We start from the raw sequence: 21,659 nt of genomic DNA, 5'->3' as shown, positions 1-21,659 counted from the left end.
TCTGTCTGTTAGGATTTGTCTCTCCTTCCCTTTTTTGTTGTTTTTTTTTTTTACTTTTTTTTATTATTTTTTTATTTTTATTTTTGGCTAGTATAATCTAATTTGAAATAATACTGAAATAGTTTTACTGAAATACTATTGAAACAACTTAGAAATTAGAATAATTTGCATTAAGGTTTTTGAGATCTTAGATCTTAGAATTGAAGCTGGAAATTATTGAAACCAACTTGGCAGCATTAACGTACTGGTTGGAAACCAAAGGGACTGAGAATAATTTGAAACACACTCAGTTCCCATATACCTCTTTGAGAAACCTGAGAATCCTAAAGCGTTTGTGAACCTAGCGTCAGAAACCTAGCAGGATAGAGCTTAGACTGTGCGCCCCCTAGGGGAGAGGAAAGATATTACAAGAGTCTTAACTTAATACCAGAAAAGGACAAAATGTCAGGGGAAAATGGGAAAAAGATAGGAGGGACACCATCAGAAAGGAAAATATCCCGACAAGAAGAGATCAAAGACTTAGATATTTTGTGGCTAAAAATAAAAGAAGAGTTCAGACAGAATGAAATACTTATGGGGAAAAAATTAGAAGAAATGCATGAGTTATTAGATAAAAAAATAGAAGGTGCAATAGGAGAATTGTCAAATAAAATAAAGGATCTGACAGGTCGGTCAAAATCTTTGGAAGAAGCAAATAAAAAAATGCAGAAAGAAATGAAAGAACATAGAAAGGAGACAGATAGGTTAAAAGATGAGATAGGAGAACTGAATAAAAATCAAGACCAAGTTCTGGACAACTTAGCGATGATTGAAATGAAACAAAAGCAGTTAAATCTGAAATTTAGGGGAATAGGAGAAGAAACAAATGAAAATATCAAAGAAAAGATGATTAAGGAACTAGCCAATTGGCTGGAGCTGAAAGAAGAAGAGGTTGCATATACGATAGAAAACGCCTTCAGAATTAAATCAAAGACTAAACAAATAAAATCAAAAAAAGTCGCAGGAGATTGCTTAGTTATTTTTAGCTCGATAGAGATGAAAAATGTGATATTGAAAACAAGCTATCAAAAAAGATTAATTATTGATGGCAGACCGATCATCATCTTTAAAGAGATACCAACTAGACTCCTGCGCAAAAGAGAAGGTTATAAACAGCTGGCAAGTGTCCTAAAAAAGAATAACATACAATATAGATGGGAGTTCCCGGAAGGGATCTCCTTTTTTTACAAAGATAAAAGGTTTAGAATTGTTGAGACTCAAGAAGTGAAGAAATTCCTACGCAGATATGAAAAAGATTTAGGAAGAGTAGAGGAGAGATATGAAGGGAAAAATGGTGGTCTAGAGCAGAGGAGAAAAAAATACGAACCGTGGAAAGACAAAGAGGACAAAGCTAGAGAAGAAGAAGTAGAGGAAGAAGAGGAGGAGGAGATTGCAGAGGAGGAGGAAGAAGAGGAGGGAGAGGTGAACAGGGAGAATAAAACCACTCGAATTTAAACTATTAGCTGTTGGTAAACGGAAAAATAGTCAATACGATGAATCTGAAAGTTTTGTCATGGAACGTCAATGGTTTGAACGAAAAAACTAAAAGGAATAAAATAGTAAATGTGTTGAAAAGAAAGAACTTAGATCTAATTTGTTTACAGGAGACACACATAATTAAAAAGCACAAACATATTTTGGCGCATAAAAAGTTGGGGGTGGAATTCACAAATTGTACAACTGAAAAGAAAAGAGGGGTAGTGATTTACGTGAAAGAAAAATGGGAACCCAAAATGATCTGTAAAGACGAAGAAGGAAGGGTTTTAGGTGTACAAATCAATTTCCAGGGGGAGAAAATCAATGTGATAAATATATACGCCCCAAATTTGAATAAATCGGAATTCTTTAAAAAACTGGAACAAATCTTATTAGAGGTAGAATGTAATAAGACAATTCTACTAGGAGACTTTAATGGAGTACCGACACCAGAATTGGACAGACAATCAGAAAGGGGGGAAAATAATCAAGGGAAACTGCCAGGATCCTTTAATAAGTTGGAAGAAAGTTTAGATTTAATAGACATTTGGAGATATAAACATGTATTAGAGAAACAATTCACCTTCTTCTCAGAGCCACACAAGAGCTGGGGCAGAATTGACCAAATCTGGGTCTCAAGGGAATTTACTTTAAGAACTATAAAGTGTGAAATTCAACCTAGAACTCTTTCAGATCACAATTCGGTAGTTTTGGAAATAAAAGGTAAACCACAAGGCGGATTTAGATGGAGATTGAACGAACATCTATTGGAAAATGATGAAGTGGTCGGGAAAGCCAAAACCACTCTAAAAAATTATTTCGATTTGAACCTCAATACGGAAATAAGTCTGGATATAGTTTGGGACGCCAGTAAGGCTGTTTTAAGAGAGTTTTTTATTCAACAAAATAGTTATAGGAGGAAAGTAAGAGAACAGAAGAAAGAGGAAATTCTAATTCAGATAAGAGAGTGTGAGAGAAAATTAACAACAAACCCGAAAGATGAACAAAATATCCAAATAAGAAAGGTGTTACAATCTCAATACTCAATGTTAATAAGTCAAGAGACTGAATGGAAAATTAAACTAATGAAACAAAAATACTTTGAGTCAGCTAACAAAACGGGTAAATTATTAGCTTGGCAATTACGAAAAAGACAAAGACAAAATGTGATAAACAAAATAAAAATAGAGGAACAACTGATAGAAGACCCAAAAGAAATAAAGGAGAATTTCCTCAAATTTTATGAGAAGTTGTACAAAAAAGAGAAAGAAGACATAACCCAAATAGAAAAATACCTAGAAGAATATAACGGGAGAACCATAACAGAGGAAGAAAGAACCCAACTTAACAATCCTATAAAAGCAGAAGAGATCCAAAATGCGATAAAGAAAATGAAAATAGGGAAAGCCCCAGGACCAGATGGATTGTCAGCTAAATATTACAAAGTATTCGAAAACCAATTAACACCAGTGCTATGTAACATCATGAATGGTATACTGAGAGGAGGAAGAATACCAGAGACATGGAGGGAGGCTCATATTACGATGATCCCGAAACCAGATTCGGACAAATTGAACATTAAAAATTATAGACCCATATCACTTTTAAATAACGATTATAAAATTTTCGCGGAAGTGATGGCAAGTAGACTTAAAAAATGCCTAGTAAATATAATACATAAGGATCAAGCAGGATTCCTTCCAAATAGGTTTCTCAAAGACAATGTAAGGCATACCATAAACATTATAGAATATTTGGAGTGTAAGAACGAAATACCTGCGGCATTAATTTTTATAGACGCAGAAAAGGCATTTGATAATGTCTCCTGGAAGTTCCTATTGAAGAGCATGGAAAGAGCAGGGTTAGAGGGCGAGTTTATGAATGGAATAAAGGCAATATACTCAAATCAAGATGCAAAATTGATCATAAATAACAACTTAACAAATTCCTTTAAAATTGAAAAAGGGACAAGACAGGGGTGCCCTCTATCCCCTCTCTTATTCATCATGGCACTGGAGATAATTCAAAATAAAATGAGAGCAGCATCTGAGATCCGAGGGATCAAAATAGGAATAAAGGAATTCAAATTAAAAGCATACGCGGATGACCTAATGTTATCTATGGAAAATCCGCAAAAAAGCGTTGGCAGGGCCTTGGAAATGCTAGAAGATTTCGGTAAACTATCAGGGTTCAAATTAAATAAATTAAAGACAAAAATGCTGATTAAAAATTTGGGAAAAAAAGAAAGTGAAAAATTGGAGGAACAGCACGGAATTAAGGTGGTAAAAAAAATAAAATATTTGGGTATCTGGTTAACCACAAAAAATATAAATTTAATTCAAGATAATTACCTTACAACATGGAAGGAGATTAAGAAAGAAATAGATATGTGGAATAGAGTAAAACTTTCGTGGAGGGGAAGAATGGCGGCGATAAAAATGAATCTACTCCCGAGAATGCTTTTTTTGTTTCAGAACATCCCAGTGATTAGAGGATCTAAAATATTCACAGATTGGCAAAGAACCCTGTCGAAATTCATATGGCAGGGCAAAAGGCCAAGAATTAGATTCAAAATCCTTACAGATCGAAAAGAAAGAGGGGGCTTCTCAGTACCTAACCTGAAGTTATATTTTGAGGCTGCCAGCCTTTGCTGGATTAAAGACTGGATTAACCTAGAAAATACCGACCTGTTGGACCTAGAGGGGTTCGACAACAGGTTCGGCTGGCATGCCTATTTATGGCAGAATAAAGAGAAGATACATAAAGGATTCTCAAATCATATTTTCAGAGGACCCCTACTCGAAGTGTGGGAAAGAAATAAAAAACTCCTGGAATGGAAGACGCCCTGGTGGTTATCACCAATGGATATTCTAATAATTAAAAAGGCAAATATGGAGGGAGAAAGGCTGATTTATGAGGATTTACTGATAGGATCAGAAAATGGTTGGAGGATGAGACCTTACGAGGAGTTGAAAGACAAATTAACGGGCTGGTTACAATTCCATCAAATAAATGCAGTATGGAGAGATGATAAAAAAGTAGGAATGAATGAAAAGAAATCTAAGTTTCAGATAGAGATTATTGAAGGTAAATCCAAATTACTATCCAAAATGTATAACATATTATTAGAGTGGGACACCAAAGATGAGGAAATAAAGGGGGTAATGACGAGATGGGCAATGGATCTGGGGTATAATATAGAGTATGACAAATGGCAGAAATTATGGACTAGTGGAATGAAATTTACAGCTTGTGTAACACTCAGGGAAAATTTAGAAAAGATGATGTACAGGTGGTACATCACCCCAGCAAAGCTGGGGAAAATGTACAAAACTGGGAATAAGAATTGCTGGAAGTGCAAGGTTAAAGAAGGTAATTTTTTCCACATGTGGTGGACTTGCGAAAAAATGAAGAAATATTGGGAATATATTTATAATGAGTTAAAAAAAATATTTAAATATACATTCCCTAAAAGACCGGAAGCATTCCTACTAGGGATAGTTGGGGATGAAGTTAAAAACGAAGACAAGACATTATTTCAGTATGCCACAGCAGCCGCCAGACTATTAATTGCCCAAAATTGGAAAAATCAAGATACCCCATCAATTAGAGAGTGGCAAACAAAATTATTTGAATTTGTTGAACTTGCAGAAATGACTCAAAAAATCAGAAACCAAAAAAATACAAAGTTTATTAATGATTGGAAAAAATTTATGATATACATTGAAGGGAATTATAGAAGCCTAAAAACTATAACAGATTTGATATAAACCTTACGACGTGTAAACCATTAACAATTATTAGCTGCGGGGAAAATAAATTATGTATATTAAGAAGCCTGAAAGCGGGAGGGATGGAGGTCAATAGAGCGCAGAAGAATGATTTAAGTTCTTGAAACACAAAGAGATAATTGTGAGGATAAAGAATTGTAACGGAAATAGATAATACTTATGTTATGTTTTGATATGTGTTTTGTATTTCTCTTTCGTTTTGTAATTGTGAAGTTATTTTTTTTTTCTTTTTGGTTACTTATACGAAACTCAATAAAAAGAAGTTAAAAAAAAAAAAAAAGAAGTGTGACTGGCCCAGGGTCACCCAGCAGCTGGATGTGGAGGAGTGGGGAAGCGAACCCGGTTCACCAGATTATGAGTCCACTACTCTTAACCACTACACCACACTGGCTAAGGGGCTGGGCGAGGGGTTGGGGCCAGATTCTATTTTTTAAATGCTAAGGAAAGGGACCCATCGATTGACCACGATCTACCAAGACCTTCTGGGGATCTACCAGTAGATCATGATCAACCTGTTGGACATCCCTGCTCTAAAGGTGTAAAGAGAGCCACAAACAAGAGATGCAGCCCACCTAGCACTGCATGGAGCTAGTCCTGAGTAGAGAGGGGGCTGCCCCACTCTCTCACACACATATACTGGCTCTTTGCTCAAGTTAACACACTTGTCATCTTCAAGCTGGAATTAATATGAAGTTGGTAGGGGAGCTCAAGCAATTCCTTCTAGCTGCAGGAATGCAGATCAAGGCTCGCCAAACTTTCTGTGCCTCTGAGCATAAGACAATAAGAAGACCCTGCAGGATTAGGCCTGACCTTCTCCCTGCAACAGCTGGCTACTTGTGTATGCTCCTCCTTTGTAATTTCTCTGTTCTTCAATTTCTTATACATCCCCTTCTTAACTCTCAGCTCATCTGTAAGCTCCTTGTGCAGCCACACCGATTTCCTTGGATGCCTCCCACTTTTCAGTATGCCGATGACACCCAACTCTATCTGTTGATGGATGGCCATCCTGACTCGGCCCCAGACACACTGACCAGATGTCTGGAGGCTGTGGCTGGATGGTTACGTGGGAGCCGGTTGAAGTTAAATCCTTCGAAGACAGAGGTCCTCTGGCTGGGACGGGACGATATGGGATTGAGGGGGCAACTCCCATCTCTTGCGGGGGTGCAGTTAGTGCCAGCACCGTCCGTTAAGAGTTTGGGTGTAATCTTCGATACCTCCCTCTCTATGGAGGCGCAGATTACAGCTATAACAAAGGCGGCATTTTTTCATCTCCGCCAAGCTAAGCAGTTGGCTCCTTACCTCTCTCGCCCTGACCTAGCCACTGTGATCCATGCGACGGTCACCTCCAGACTGGATTATTGTAACTCACTCTACGTGGGGCTGCCCTTGAGACTGACCCAGAAACTCCAGCGGGTGCAGAATGCCGTGGCGAGACTCCTTATGGGGTCTTCGCTGCGAGACCACATTCATCCGATACTATATCAGCTGCACTGGCTCCCGGTGGAGTACAGGATCAGGTTTAAGGTGCTGGTTTTAACCTTTAAAGCCCTATACGGCCTAGGACCCTCGTACCTACGGGACCGCCTCTCCTGGTATGCCCCACAGAGGAACTTACGGTCTGCAAATAAAAACATCCTGAAGGTCCCAGGCCTCAGAGAGGTTAGGCTGGCCTCAACTAGAGCCAGGGCCTTCTCGGCTGCAGCTCCAATCTGGTGGAACGCTCTGTCACAAGAGACTAGGGCCCTGCGGGACCTGACATCTTTCCGCAGGGCCTGCAAGACAGAGTTGTTCCACCAGGCCTTTGGTCAGGGCGCAGCCTGACTCCCTCCTTTGGCAACCTGCACAGAGTTTTGCTTAATGGTTGCCGTCAACTTGATTTTAATTAATTTTTATAATGAAATATTTTTAGAATGTTGGTTTATTTGATTGTTTGATTATTTGATTGTTGTTAGCTGCCCTGAGCCCGGCTTCGGCTGGGGAGGGTGGGATATAAATAAAATTTATTATTATTATTATTATTATTATTCTTTCTTGATGGGATTATCTGCATTTGGGCCTTCAATATTTCAACTTTTAGAAACTCCCATCCATCTTTGACTCTTCTCTCTGAGTATTTCTGGCCATGGGATCTCACCTAGTAGCTCCCTCAGCTTTTGGAAGTTGGCCTTCTTAAAGTCCAGAGTACGTGTCTGTACTTCCTCCCCAGTTTCGAGAACTTCTGCTTCATCCATCAGCTCCTCCTGTTGGTGAGGAACAGGTCCAAGATAGATGATCTTCTTGTTGCTTCTTCCACCTTCTGGGAAATGAAATTGTCAGCGAGGTAATGGAGCGATTTGTTGGACCGTACATTCTTGGCAGAGTTTGACTTCCAACAGATATCAGGGAAATTGAAGCCTCCCATGACTACTATATCTCTCCTTTTTAATGTCTGGTAATCTGCTCTAGAAAGGCATCATCCAAGGTTTCACTTTGGCTTGGCGGTCTATAGCAGACTCCCACAGTAAGGTGACTGTGATTTTCTTTCCCTTTGATTTCCCCCTCCCTAGGAGCACCCACCTGCATCACTGTTCTAGCCCACTCTACTCTGTCAAGAGATTTTCCTCATCTTGCCCGGTAGGTTGAAACGGGGATAAGGGGGCCTCAAGTTGCTATATCTTCCAGGAAGGGACCAGTTTGCACTTGCTGCAGATGTAGTTTTGTGCAGTCTCAGTGAGGAAGGCAAACCTGGCCCAGGTGTTGCAGAACACGGCAGCAGCTCCCTCACCACCCATGTCTCCTGGTCCTACGTACACTGTGAGACAGCACTCTGGGCCTCCCCCCCCCCCCACAAAAAAAGCAGCCTCACAAACACCCTGATTTGCAAGTCCTGGTCAGAAGCTCTCAGAGGCTGCAGTCACCTGAATAGAGCTACTGCTGGCTGCTAACTCCATTCGTACATCCAGCTTGCATTTTGCGTCCTGCTGAATCGTTTTATAGTTTCAAGTTTTGCACTTTTCTCTTTGCTGAAGCACTTCCCTGCATTGCATGTGCATTCTGAAGGCCACTTACGTCAACTTGCGAGGGCTGCTTTTATTTTTATTTTTAGTACAGCCTCTGTTACTAAACATGTTCCTAGACAGCATCTTAAAAAGGAGAGACATCACCTTCCCAACAAAGGTCCGCATAGTTAAAGCTATGGTTTTCCCAGTAGTGATTTATGGAAGTGAGAGCTGGACCATCAAGAAGGCTGATCACCGAAGAATTAATGCTTATGAATTCTGGTGCTGGAGGAGACTCTTGAGAGTCCCATGGACTGCAAGAAGATCAAAGGTATCCATTCTTAAGGAAATCAGCCCTGAGTGCTCACTGGAAGGACAGATCCTGAAGCTGAGGCTCCAAGACTTTGGTCACCTCATGAGAAGAGAAGACTCCCTGGAAAAGACCCTGATGTTGGGAAAGATGGAGGGCGCAAGGAGAAGGGGACGACGGAGGACGAGATGGCTGGACAGTGTTCTTGAAGCTACCAGCATGAGTTTGGCCAAACTGCGGGAGGCAGTGGAAGACAGGAGTGCCTGGCGTGCTCTGGTCCAGGGGGTCACGAAGACTCGGACACGACTAAACAACTAAACAACAACAACTGTTACTAAAAAGGTGGAGAACCAATTTGAACCATTGAAGAAATGATTTCGGTGTCCTCCTTGTCAGGTGTTCTAAGGATTGTGATTTTGGGGTTCTGAGTGGTTTGTTTGTTCAGTTTATTTTTCTGTTCTATTTGTTGTTTTAGATGCTGTATCCCACCCTGGGCCGCCCCCACCCCAACGGAGCCAGGAGTCCCACCTAGAAGAGGAGTCTTCTTTCGACTCGTGAACTGTCTGCCTCTCAGACACAGTGCTCCTATAACTAGTAGACATAGGGCCCAACTACCAGGGGCCGAGTTCCCTTCAGCCCTCCCCCTATAAAATATTTGACTTTGGTCTTTGCAATTTCCCCGGTTCTCTGCTAAAAATAAGCAGGGAGGGTGGGGGAGAGTAACATCAACATAAAGGGAAGAAGAAATGGTTTTGTATGGCTTTAAGGCATTAACCGCCAGGGCAAGGGAAGGAGCCTGCCGTTACGGGGATCTTCTAGGGAGCACCGAATCTGCTTTCATGGGCTGGAAACTGCTCCAGGCAGGATTTGTGTAGCCCATGATCTGCAATGTGTTGCATTCCGATTGCCACATTCCTAGAGGTGCAGCGATTGCTGCTCACCTGACCAGCGTGAAACTTCGCGGAGGCTCCAGGTAGGTCTGAATTTTTCAAAGAGCCTCATTTTCTGGTGGTTCACCCCCAAGTAAACTGGAATCAAAGTATTGTCAGGGTGGGGATTCTGGAGGAACTGATGGCCTCAGATATGCTTTCAGACAAATCAAGTCTCTTTTCCCGTTTGAATCATTTACAACGTGTCAAGCTGCAGACTGAGTTGCTAAACTGAGAGGAAGCAGAGCAGTGGTTCTGTAACCATCTGCCTTCTTATGTGAGAACCTAAGATGTCTGCTGGATCAGATCAAAGGGGCCCATCTAGTCCACCATCCTGTTCTCACAATGGCCAATCAGAGGCCTCTTCTGCGAAACTAGAAAGCAGGATCTGAGCACAAGAGCATCTTCCACTCCTGTGGTTTCTTATAACTGGCATTCAGAAGCATGGCTGCCTCCAGCTACGGAGGAACAACAGAGTCTTCATGCCTTCTCCTCCATGAATTTGTCTAAGCCGCCTTTAAATCTATCTAGGCTGGGGAGCCATCACTGCCTGCTGTGGGAGGAAGTTCCACAGTTTATTCAGAATTAATTTCAGTAGGGACAACTGTCAGGTTCTACACGTGGGCAGGAAGAACCGGATGGACAAAAATAAGATAGGAGATGCTTACCTCTAGGGGTCTTGGTGGACCACAAGCTGAACATGAGTCAAAAGTGTGATCCATCAGCAAAAAAGTGAATGCTGTTCTAGACTGCATCAACAGAAGTCTAGTGTCCAGATCAAGGGAAGTCATAAAGGTAAAGGGACCCCTGACCATTAGGTCCAGTCGTGGCCGACTCTGGGGTTCCGGCGCTCATCTCGCTTTACTGGCCGAGGGAGCCAGCGTAGAGCTTCCGGGTCATGTGGCCAGCATGACTAAGCCGCTTCTGGCGAACCAGAGCAGTGCACGGAAACACCGTTTACCTTCCCGCTGGAGTGGTACCTATTTATCTACTTGCACTTTGACGTGCTTTCATACTGCTAGGTTGGCAGGAGCAGGGACTGAGCAATGGGAGCTCACCCCATCGCAGGGATTCGAACCTATGACCTTCTGATCAGCAAGTCCTAGGCTCTGTGGTTTAACCCACAGTGCCACCAGCGTCCCCAGGGAAGTCATAATCCCACTCTATTCTTCCTTGGTCAGAACACACCTGGAGGACTGTGTCCAATTCTGGGCACCACAATTTAAGAAGGATGTTGACAAGCTGGAGGGTGTACAGAGGAGGAGGTCCAAGAGGATCAAGGGTCTGGAGCCAAGCCTTAGGAGAAAGAGTTGAGGGAGCTGGGCATGTTTAGCCTGGAGAAAAGGAGGTGGAGAAGGGTCCCTGCCAATTCTACAATTCTCTGATTCTATGTGCTGAATGAGGAAGTCCTTTCTTTCAGACATCCTGAATCTTCCGACATTCAGCTAGGTTGGATGTCCGTGATTTCCAGTGTTATGAGAAAAGGAGGAAACACTTTTCTCTCTCCGCTTTCTCCATGCTGTGCATAATTTTCTAAGCTTCTCTCGCGACGCCCTTTTGTCTAAACTAGAAAGTCCCAAATTGGGGCATCTCGAGTGACAAGTAGTTGCTGGCTGGGCAGGGAGCTACAGACTCTTGGAACAAAGCAAATTCTGGCCAGCAGAACAAAAGACATAAAGCGTCTCCCCTGGTTTCCAGCAAAGTGTCTTTTCCACGGAGAGTTTGGAAAACAGGCTGTTCCTGCCATGAAGAGGCACTTAATGAGCCTGAATTGCTTCACTCTGGATACTGGAAGTTCCCGGGAGAAGGAGCAAGGGCGGCAGGCTCTTCTCCCCTGGCCATTCTGACGAGGCCATTGACATTTCAGCTGATTTCAGACAAAAACCTTGTTTATCTGGCTTGTTAAGGAGACTCTAAGGAGAGTTTAAATTCTTCTATGCAAGCAACCTCGGAGAGCTCTGCTGAGCCAATTCTGCAGGGGAGCACCGGTTCCTGGACTTTGGGCAGCTCTGCAACACTTTGGGCAGCTTGCAGCATATATTAAAACATAGCAAATGTTATCTCCCGCTTGGACTACTGCAATGTGCTCTACGTGGGGCTACCTTTGAAGGTGACCCGGAAACTACAACTAATCCAGAATGTGGCAGCTGGACTGGTGACTGGGAGTAGCTGCCGAGACCATATAACACCGGTCCTGCATTGGCTCCCAGTACGTTTCCGAGCACAATTCAAAGTGTTGGTGCTGACCTGGAAAGCCCTAAATGGCCTTGGTCCAGTAAACCTGAAGGAGCATCTCCACCCCCATCGTTCTGCCCGGATGCTGAGGTTCAGCTCCGAGGGCCTGCGGTGCGCCTGAGCCATGCTTCTCTCTTGGGAGTGACACGGTGGCTTGGGCGCCTGCAGGCTCCGCGCTGCCCCAAACGGTCTACCCACCGCCTCCCCCCAGCTGTAGGGCGGCTGAGTGAGAGGAGGCAAGCAGATTCCTTGGAGGCCTGATGGAGCGTCTGCCCCGGCTGGTCCAGACCTGCAGGTGGCTGGCCCAGCCCCTGGGCACAAGGCATGCGCACCACCACAGGTGCCCGATCGGCTTGCTCCGCCGCTGCTGCCTGGTTCCCAGTAACTTTGCTTCTCGCAGTGAGGCCCTTGGCACTGGACCTCAGTGTCTGGACTGAGCAATGGAAGAGGAGGTCTCCTTAAAGCACATTTAATACACATTTTAAAAAATCACAGTTGGAGGGACCCCCAAGGGTCATCCAGTCCAACCCCTTGCAATGCAAGAATCTCAACTACAGCATCCAGGACAGTGTTATGATTTTTATCTATCTGAGCTGCTCCAGCGACTGTGAGAAAGGAACTCTGTGTTATCTCTTGGTTTCACTTCTGTGTGTGTTGCAGTTCTGTACTGGTGTTCAGAGAGCACAGATGTACTGATGGAGTCTCTGTATATAAGACTGTAAATAAAGTAGTTTTAGAACTACGGTTGAGTCTTTCTTCTGCTTGGGTATGTTTCCGAGCACAATTCAAAGTGTTGGTGCTGACCTTGAAAGCCCTAAACAGCCTCGGTCCAGTATACCTGAAGGAGCGTCTCCACCCCCATCGTTCTGCCCGGACACTGAGGTCCAGCGCCAAGGGCCTTCTGGTGGTTCACTCACTGCAAGAAGCCAAGTTACAGGGAAGCAGGCAGAGGGCCTTCTCGGTAGTGGCACCCGCCCTGTGGAATGCCCTCCCATCAGATGTCAAAGCGATAAACAACTACCAGACTTTTAGAAGACATCTGAAGGCAGCCCTGTTTAGGGAAGCTTTTAATGTTTGATGTATTACAGTATTTTAATATTTTTTGGGAAGCCGCCCAGAGTGGCTGGGGAAGCCCAGCCAGATGAGTGGGGTATAAATAAATAAATAAATATAATAATAATAATAATAATAATAATAATAATAATAATAATTACTATGATATGCCAGAAGACTGGCATGCTCTTTTCAGGAGAGAAGAGTCGCTTATTGCCGGCCGCTCTGGACTGAAGAAGATTTACAACCAGAGAGAGCCACCGGGGAATGCTCCGGAGACTTGGGGAAGTTTGCAGCCTTCTCGGGGCGTTTTTCCAACAGACAGACGGCCACCCAACCTCTGCTGAAAAACCTCCAAGGAAGGAGAGTCCACCACCTCCCGTTCCACATTTATAGCACAAGAGGTCCCCCCCCCCACAAGATTTCTGGGAACTGCAGTCCCCTCTTGCAGAGGCACAATTCCCAGCACCCGTAACAATATACAGTTCCCAGGATTAATTGTGAGGGGGTGGTCATGTGATTTGAATGGGCTTTAAATGTATTTCAAACTCACGTCTATTTATAGCAAAATCGATGGAGCACCTGGTTGGAAGAAAACCTGGAAGCAGCTTACAAAAAAATTATGAAAATATTGATAAAAACAATTGTGAAGGAGTATTTTAGACTATCCAGAAAATGGTTTCAAGCAACAGTAGCTAAAAAGAAATGCAACATATGTGAGGTTTATGCATGTCTGTCTAGTCCTACCTAAACAAATATGTTCTAAGCAGGCACCAGAAAGAGGACAGTAAAGGTGTCAGCACTGTCCCCCCCCCCTTTATTCTAGCAAGATTTAATGAAGAATCGAGGGGGAATGTAAAGGCAAGGAGTTTCAAAGTGTAGGTGGGGCCACACCAAATGGTTTATTTCTTACACGTATGGAGTAAGTCGTATGCAGGACTTGCAATGGTGCCAGTTCCACAGGTCGAAACTCCAGTGGAGGTCTTTAAGCAGAGGGCAGGTGGCCATCTGTCAGGGATGCTTCAGTTGCCAATCCTGCATCGCAGGGGGGTGGGCTAGATGACCATCAGGGTCCCTTCCAGTTCTACAATTCTGTGATTCTTTTTTTTTTATAATATATTTATTAAGGTTTAAGAATTTATATAAAACAGAAAAAACAGAACAATCAAAAACAAAAACAATAAAAATACATACAATCCAAACAGAACACATACAAAACAAGTATAATTTCCATCCCTTATATTCATAAAACTTACTTTCCCGACCTCCTCATACCTCCCCTTTCTGTATTCCATTCTCTAATTAATTCAATTCAGCAAATCCTTCCCCTAATTTCTATATAATTTTTAGCCTTTCTTTTCTTAATCACATAATCATTACAGCTTTTAACCCCTTAATTTCTGAATCAACATCGTTCTAGCCTTCAATAATTTTACAATGTTTCTTAAGATAGTCCTTAAATTTCTTCCAATCTTCTTCCGCCGTCTCTTTTCCCTGGTCTCGAATTCTGCTGGTCATTTCTGCCAGTCCCATATAGTCTATCACTTTCATCTGCCTACAATTCTGTGATTCTTAGGCAATCTCAGAAGTGTAGAGCAGGGGTTGGCAACCTAAGGCCCATGGGCCGGAAGTGGCCCATGGAGGCCGTTTAACTGGCCCCTGAGCCGCCCCCCGAATTGAGTCACCTGTTTGGGGAGTCCCTGAACGCTGTGCTAAACTGGTGCAGCGCAGCACGGAGACTCTCTTCCATGGCTCCGGAATCGCTTCTGCACATTCCCAAACATCGAAAATCGCATCTGCGCATGTCTGTGGCACCGGAAATCACTTTTGCGCATGCCCAGATGCCGAAAATTGCATCTGCACATGTCTGTGGCACCGGAAATCGCTTCTGCGCATGCCCAGATGCCGAAAATCATGCCTGCACCGAAGTGATTTTCGGCATCTGGGCATGCACAGAAGTGCTTTCTGGTGTCGTGCTGCCCCAGTCCGGCTCACGGAGGATCTCAGTGGGAGTGATCCGGCCCATGCCATTAAGCCTTGCTGACCCCTGGTATAGAGCAGGCACATCCAACTTTCAAGAGACTGCGTTCTACTCCTACTACAGTGGTACCTCGGGTTAAGCACTTAATTCGTTCCAGAGGTCCATTCTTAACCTGAAACTGTTCTTAACCTGAAGCACCACTTTAGCTAATGGGGCCTCCCGCTGCTGCTGAGCAATTTCTGTTCTCATCCTGTAGCAAAGTTCTTAACCCGAGGTACTATTTCTGGGTTAGCGGAGTCTGTAACCTGGAGCGTCTGTAACCTGAAGTGTATGTAACCCAAGGTACCACTGTATAAAAAATCTGGCTGTGATCTACCCATTGGATTGACCAAAGTTGATGAGCTTTTTTGGGGAGGATCAGCCAAAGTTGTTCAGCTTTGGGGGGGGGCAATCAGGATCCTGCGATCTACCACGATCGACCAGGGACACCCCACAATCAACCGGTTGGGCATCCCTGGCATAGAGCGTGGATCTGCCCTTTATCTGATATGAAAAAGAAGCAAGGCTTTTGGGAAGAGCGTTCTGGCTCTGGCTTTTTTTAAGCATGACTAATGACATATTGAGTTTGCCACAGCTTTATTGATTAGTGTTTTGAATGTGGAAGTGAAGTCTCCTGCCGCTCAGTTTATCTGCGGAGTCTGGGAGCCAGCGCCCCGCCTCTCTCTTCCCTGCGCTGGCCATGAAGCTTCCTAATTTGATTACTGGGTGTACAAAGGCAGCGATGCAAGACAGCCCTTGGTCTGCTTGAGGCAGGTGAGGAAGTTCCTTTTTTTATAATATTTTTATTAATTTTCCATTTTATAACATATAAACACATCTTTGTTATCTACTTTACTTCTTTTGTTCCTATGAGCCTGCTGACTCCCTTCCACCTCACGGTTTTCAAAATTCATTTGTATATAATAGCATTTATGCATATTCCATTTTATGTTTCGCTCATTCAGAATATCCCAATTTTTAAATAAATATAAAAGGGTAATGACAATTATCATTGCAAGTCTTCTTACAACCCTGCTAGTCTTGTTAATTGCTTACAACGGTCCTTCAAGTATTGTACAGTGGTATCTCTGGTTGCAGACGGGATCTGTTCCGGAGGCCCGTTCACAACATGAAAAGAACGCAACCTGCAGCGGTGCATCTGCGCACGCGCAGGTTGCGATTCTCCGCTTGTGCATGACGTCATTTTGCACTTCTGCACATGCGCGAGTGGCAAAACCTGGAAGTAACCCTTTCCAGTACTTCCAGGTCGCCGCAGTACGTAGCCTGAAAGAATGTAACATGAAGCGGACGTAACATGAGGTATGACTGTATAAATTTACTCAAGTCTTTTTGAAAAGCTTGATCACAGTTGTTTCAGATTTTCCTGGTCAGCTTCACCAATTCCGCAAAGTCCATCATCTTCTTGTGCCCCTCTTCTTTTGTTGGTATCTCTTGTTGTTTCCATTTGGGGGCTAAAAGGATTCTTGCCACAGTTGTCCAATTGGTTCAGGACATTTTTTAAAAAATGATTTTTATTGCATTTTACATTTTTTTAAAAACATAATCACAATAAACATAAACACAAAATGACTTCCCCCAACTTTCCTTCCTGGTTTCTTACACATTCATTTCTCCTGCTTATTATCTTATTTTGTTCTTAACATTTTAACCTCATTTTTTTATTTTCACTCTTTGTTTTGTTAATCGTAAGTGTTTAGTCAACCCTGCAAGTGAGTTCATTTCCTTACATTGTTTCTGTAGTACAGTGGTACCTTGGGTTACATATGCTTCAGGTTACAGATGCTTCAGGTTACAGACTCCGCTAACCCAGAAATAGTGCTTCAGGTTAAGAACTTTGCTTCAGGATGAGAACAGAAATCGGGTTCCGGCGGTGCGGCGGCAGCAGGAGGCCCCATTAGCTAAAGTGGTGCTTCAGGTTAAGAACAGTTTCAGGTTAAGAACGGACCTCCAGAATGAATTAAGTTCTTAACCCGAGGTACCACTGTATAACATAAAAGGTTCCCAGTCTTTTTAAAAGTCTCTATTGTCCTTCTCTTTGAGTCTTCCAGTTAACTTCACCATTTCTGCATACTCCACCAGTTTTTCTATTGTTCTTTCATAGATATTTCATCATTTTTCCATCTTTGGGCTAGCAAAATCCTAGCCACTGTTGTAGCAGACATAAATTCTTCTTCTTCAGGTCATTTTGAATCCCGATTCTGTCGTTTGCAGCATTAGCTGCCTCTCCCAGTTTGTTGTCACCTGCTTCCCAGTCCTGACCTTTCCCTCCCCTTCCTTCCCCTCTGCAGGGAGGGGGGACCAAATCGGATGGTCCGCCCCCGCCACTTAATGGATCCAAATGGTTTCCAGAGAGTGGTAGGGGATGCTTTATCCCATGCTGATGGCCTTTCAGCTGATTCCCTGGTGGCCCGCTGGAATGCGGAGTTAACCAGGGCTATCGACTGTCTGGCTCCGAAGCGCCCTCTCCGATTGCATGGAGCCCGGAGAGCCCCACGGTTTTCTTCGGAGCTGAGGGCGATGAAACAATCGCTGAGACGGCTAGAGAGTCGGTGGCAAAAAACTCACTCCGAATCTGACCGGACACAGGTTAGAGCTCAACTTCGAGCCTACCAAGTGGTGATAGCGACGGCGAAGAAGACTTTCTTCACCGCCTCTATTGCATCTGCAGAAAATAGTAGCAGGAGACTTTTTCAGGTGGTTCGCAATTTAACGGAACCACCTTTACCACCGGGGCCTTGTAAAGACCCCAAGATCTCCTGCAACGATTTTGCAAAATTTTTTGCAGATAAAATCACTCATATTCGGAAGGAGCTAGACACCACCGTGGGAGCAGGGCTGGGGCGGGAGAGTGCTAGAGCTTTGTCTGGTCAAGTTGCATGGAATCAATTTCAATCCGTTACCCCCGAGGATGTGGACAGGCTGCTTGGACGAGTGAAGCCAACCACCTGTCTCCTGGATCCTTGCCCATCCTGGCTAATAAAAGCAAGCCGGGAAGGGCTGGGCGATGGGCTCTGCGGGGTGGTGAATGCTTCCCTCTGTGAGGGAGCCTTCCCAGATCCGCTGAAAGAGGCGGTCATTAAACCGCTTCTTAAAAAACCATCTTTAGACCCGGCCAGTATGGCCAACTATCGCCCAGTCTCAAATCTTCCATTCTTGGGCAAGGTGATTGAGCGCATGGTTGCTGAACAACTCCAGGCACGCCTGGAGGATGCGGACCATTTGGATCCCTTCCAATCAGGATTCAGGCCTCATCATGGGACTGAAACTGCCTTGGTCGCGCTGGTTGATGATCTCCGGCGAGCTAGGGACAAAGGTGAGAGTTGTTTCCTAGTTCTGCTGGATCTCTCAGCGGCCTTTGATACAATCGACCATAACATCCTTCTGGACCGTCTAGAGGGGCTGGGAGCTGGAGGCACTGTTATGCAGTGGTTTCGCTCCTTCCTCCTGGGCCGTGTTCAGAAAGTGGTGGTGGGGGATGAGTGCTCAGACCCCTGGGCCCTCACTTGTGGGGTGCCTCAGGGTTCCGTCCTCTCCCCCATGCTTTTTAACATCTATATGAAGCCACTGGGAGAGATCATCAGGGGGTTTGGACTGGGTGTCCATCAATATGCAGATGATACCCAGCTCTACCTCTCTTTCAAATCAGAACCAGTGAAGGCGGTGAAGGTCCTGTGTGAGTGCCTGGAGGCAGTTGGAGGATGGATGGCGGCTAACAGATTGAGGTTGAATCCTGACAAGACAGAAGTACTGTTTTTGGGGGACAGGGGGCGGGCTGGTGTGGAGGACTCCCTGGTCCTGAATAGGGTAACTGTGCCCCTGAAGGACCAGGTGCGCAGCCTGGGAGTCATTTTGGACTCACAGCTGTCCATGGAGGCACAGGTCAATTCTGTGTCCAGGGCAGCTGTCTACCAACTCCACCTGGTACGCAGGCTGAGACCCTACCTGCCCGCGGACTGTCTCGCCAGAGTGGTGCATGCTCTGGTTATCTCCCGCTTGGACTACTGCAATGCGCTCTACGTGGGGCTACCTTTGAAGGTGACTCGGAAACTACAACTAATCCAGAATGCGGCAGCTAGACTGGTGACTGGGGGCGGCCGCCGAGACCACATAACACCGGTCTTGAAAGAACTACATTGGCTCCCAGTACGTTTCCGAGCACAATTCAAAGTGCTGGTGTTGACCTTTAAAGCCCTAAACGGCCTCGGCCCAGTATACCTGAAGGAGCGTCTCCACCCCCATCGTTCTGCCCGGATGCTGAGGTCCAGCGCCGAGGGCCTTCTGGCGGTTCCCTCATTGCGAGAAGCAAAGCTACAGGGAACCAGGCAGAGGGCCTTCTCAGTAGTGGTGCCCGCCCTGTGGAACACCCTTCCAGCAGATGTCAAAGCGATAAATAACTACCTGACATTCAGAAGACATCTTAAGGCAGCCCTGTTCAGGGAAGTTTTTAATCTGTGATATTTTAGTGTATTTTTGGTTTCTATGGAAGCCGCCCAGAGTGGCTGGGGAAACCCAGCCAGATGGGCGGGGTACAAATAATAAATTATTATTATTATTATTATTATTATTATTATTATTATTATTATTCCTGCCTTGCCTGCTCCCTGCATGCTAAGAAGCTTCCCTTTTCTCCGCGAAGCATGAAATACGGCTGGCGCTCTGGAAACAACCGATTTCATCCTCCTGGCAGCACTTGCAAAACCACCAGCGCCTTTGTCCTCCTGACAAGAGCAAGAGAGGTCACTGTCTTTGAAGGGTCTGGGGGGGCGGTTAAAAAGCTGCAATTAGCACAAGGGGAGCCCCAGTTGAGGATGCATCTTGCTCCCCCAGCAGCAAAGTGTCAAAGTGACACTCGAGGAAATCACCTGAACAAAGAGCACGGCCCATTTATTTGGTTTATTGGAGCATCAGCTGAAATGGAAACAGCGACGGCCTTGTGGGTCTCAGGAGCAGAGTGGAGAAATTCGTGTCAGTACAGCTATATAGCCAAATCTATCAAATTTGCACTTTTCGAAACTGCAAGCCAGCCTTCCTTCGAAGTTTGCACTTTTCTGAATTCTGCAATGCGCTTCACCGATCAAACAACACTGACAAAAATGCATGTTTTGGGGGGAAGGATGCATGAAAATCAAGGTTTATATGAAAAACGGCATAAAGGGGTGGTGGTTTAATATTAAGGGAACTGCTTGCAAAAGAATGTGTGCGTTTGTCAAAACTGCATATGAAAATGTATTTATTCAGATGAATTCTGAATAAGTTTGATACTGCTGAGCACAGAATCCTGCTAAGGCAACTCAGGGAGTTGAGGGTTGGGGACACAGAACATCTGTGGTTCTTTCCTTTCCTCCAGGGCCATTTCCAAAAAGGAGTCATGGGAAACTACTGCTCATCACCGTGGGAGTTTTCCTCCAGTGATCCACAGGCTCCCATCTTGCCCGCCATGATCTGTAGCCTCTGGGAGTGGCCGCCAGGACCACATAACACCAGTCCTGAAAGTCCTACATTGGCTCCCAGTACGTTTCTGAGCACAATTCAAAGTGTTGGTGCTGACCTTGAAAGCCCTAAATGGCCTCAAAGGCCAAGTAGACCTGAAGGAGCGTCTCCACCTCCATCATTCTGCCCAAACACTGAGGTCCAGCTCCAAGGGCCTTCTGGCGGTTCCCTCACTGCAAGAAGTGAGGTTGCAGGAAACCAGGCAGAGGGCCTTCTCAGTAGTGACACCTGCCCTGTGGAACGCCCTCCCATCAGAAGTCAAGGAAATAAACAACTACCTGACTTTTAGAACATATCTGAAGGCAGCCCCCTTTAGGGAAGTTTTTAATGTTTGATGCTTTATCATGTTCTTAATATTCTATTGGAAGCTGCCCAGGGTGGCTGGGGAAACCCAGCCAGATGGGCGGGGTATAAATAATCATTTATGATGATGATGATGATGATGATGATGATGATGATGATGATATGGAGATTTGGAGTGACGTGTCATCAGGCTAAGTGGGCCATTGGCCTGATCCATCAGGCTCTTCTTGTGTCCTTACGCATGATCCGCCACCCCCTCCAGTTCCCTCGGCACTTCGTGATTCTCCAACTCTTGGTGGCTCAGCCACCCTGGTGGTCTTCCCTGCAGCCTTCACTGAGTGCCAGATTCCCACCCGCCTTTGAAGACAATGGCTGCCTGGTCCTCGCTGCTCTTTGAGGAAGAATAGCTCCAACTGGGAACCAGAAGCACCTGTTAATGGGTTTGGCCCCCTAAACCGAGAGGTCAGAGTCACGGGGCGAGAATATGGGGGACTCTCCTCCTCCTCCTCCTCCTCCTCCTCTCCAACACGCAGATGCCAGTTATCATCATTGCCGCTGTCAGGTAACAGCGCCGGCAGATAATGGATGGCTTGTCCGACAGAGTCTCCCCATCGCCTCACCAGGTTCCCATTTTTCCCCATTATGTGAACTATCGTTTTTCTAGTTTGTCTCCGAGTTGCATTCGGGCCTCTGATTTATTCTCTGTTCATTTCATAAAAATGATTATGTGTCTCCTACCTGTGATTTATAACTATAAATCATCTTTGCCCCGAAAACAGTTGCACGGTATCTCCCTCTCGCAACATTTATAAATCTGAAATGTTATTGTGCCACTTGGCAGGCGAATAGCAAATTGCGAGCACCGGGTGCCTCAGGACGCGGCTCCCAGGGAGGGAAGAAGACAGGCAGGTGCCTCTCCCTGGCCGGTGGGTGCCTGGGAACCGTGGGATTGTAGAGTTGGAAGAGACCCCAGGGGTCATCTAGTCCAACCCCCTGCAATACAGGAATCACAGC

Source organism: Podarcis filfolensis (genome assembly GCF_964270895.1).
Source record: "Podarcis filfolensis genome assembly, chromosome: 1".
NCBI classification, from domain to species: domain Eukaryota; kingdom Metazoa; phylum Chordata; class Lepidosauria; order Squamata; family Lacertidae; genus Podarcis; species Podarcis filfolensis.
Note: the sequence above shows the minus strand (reverse complement) of the source record.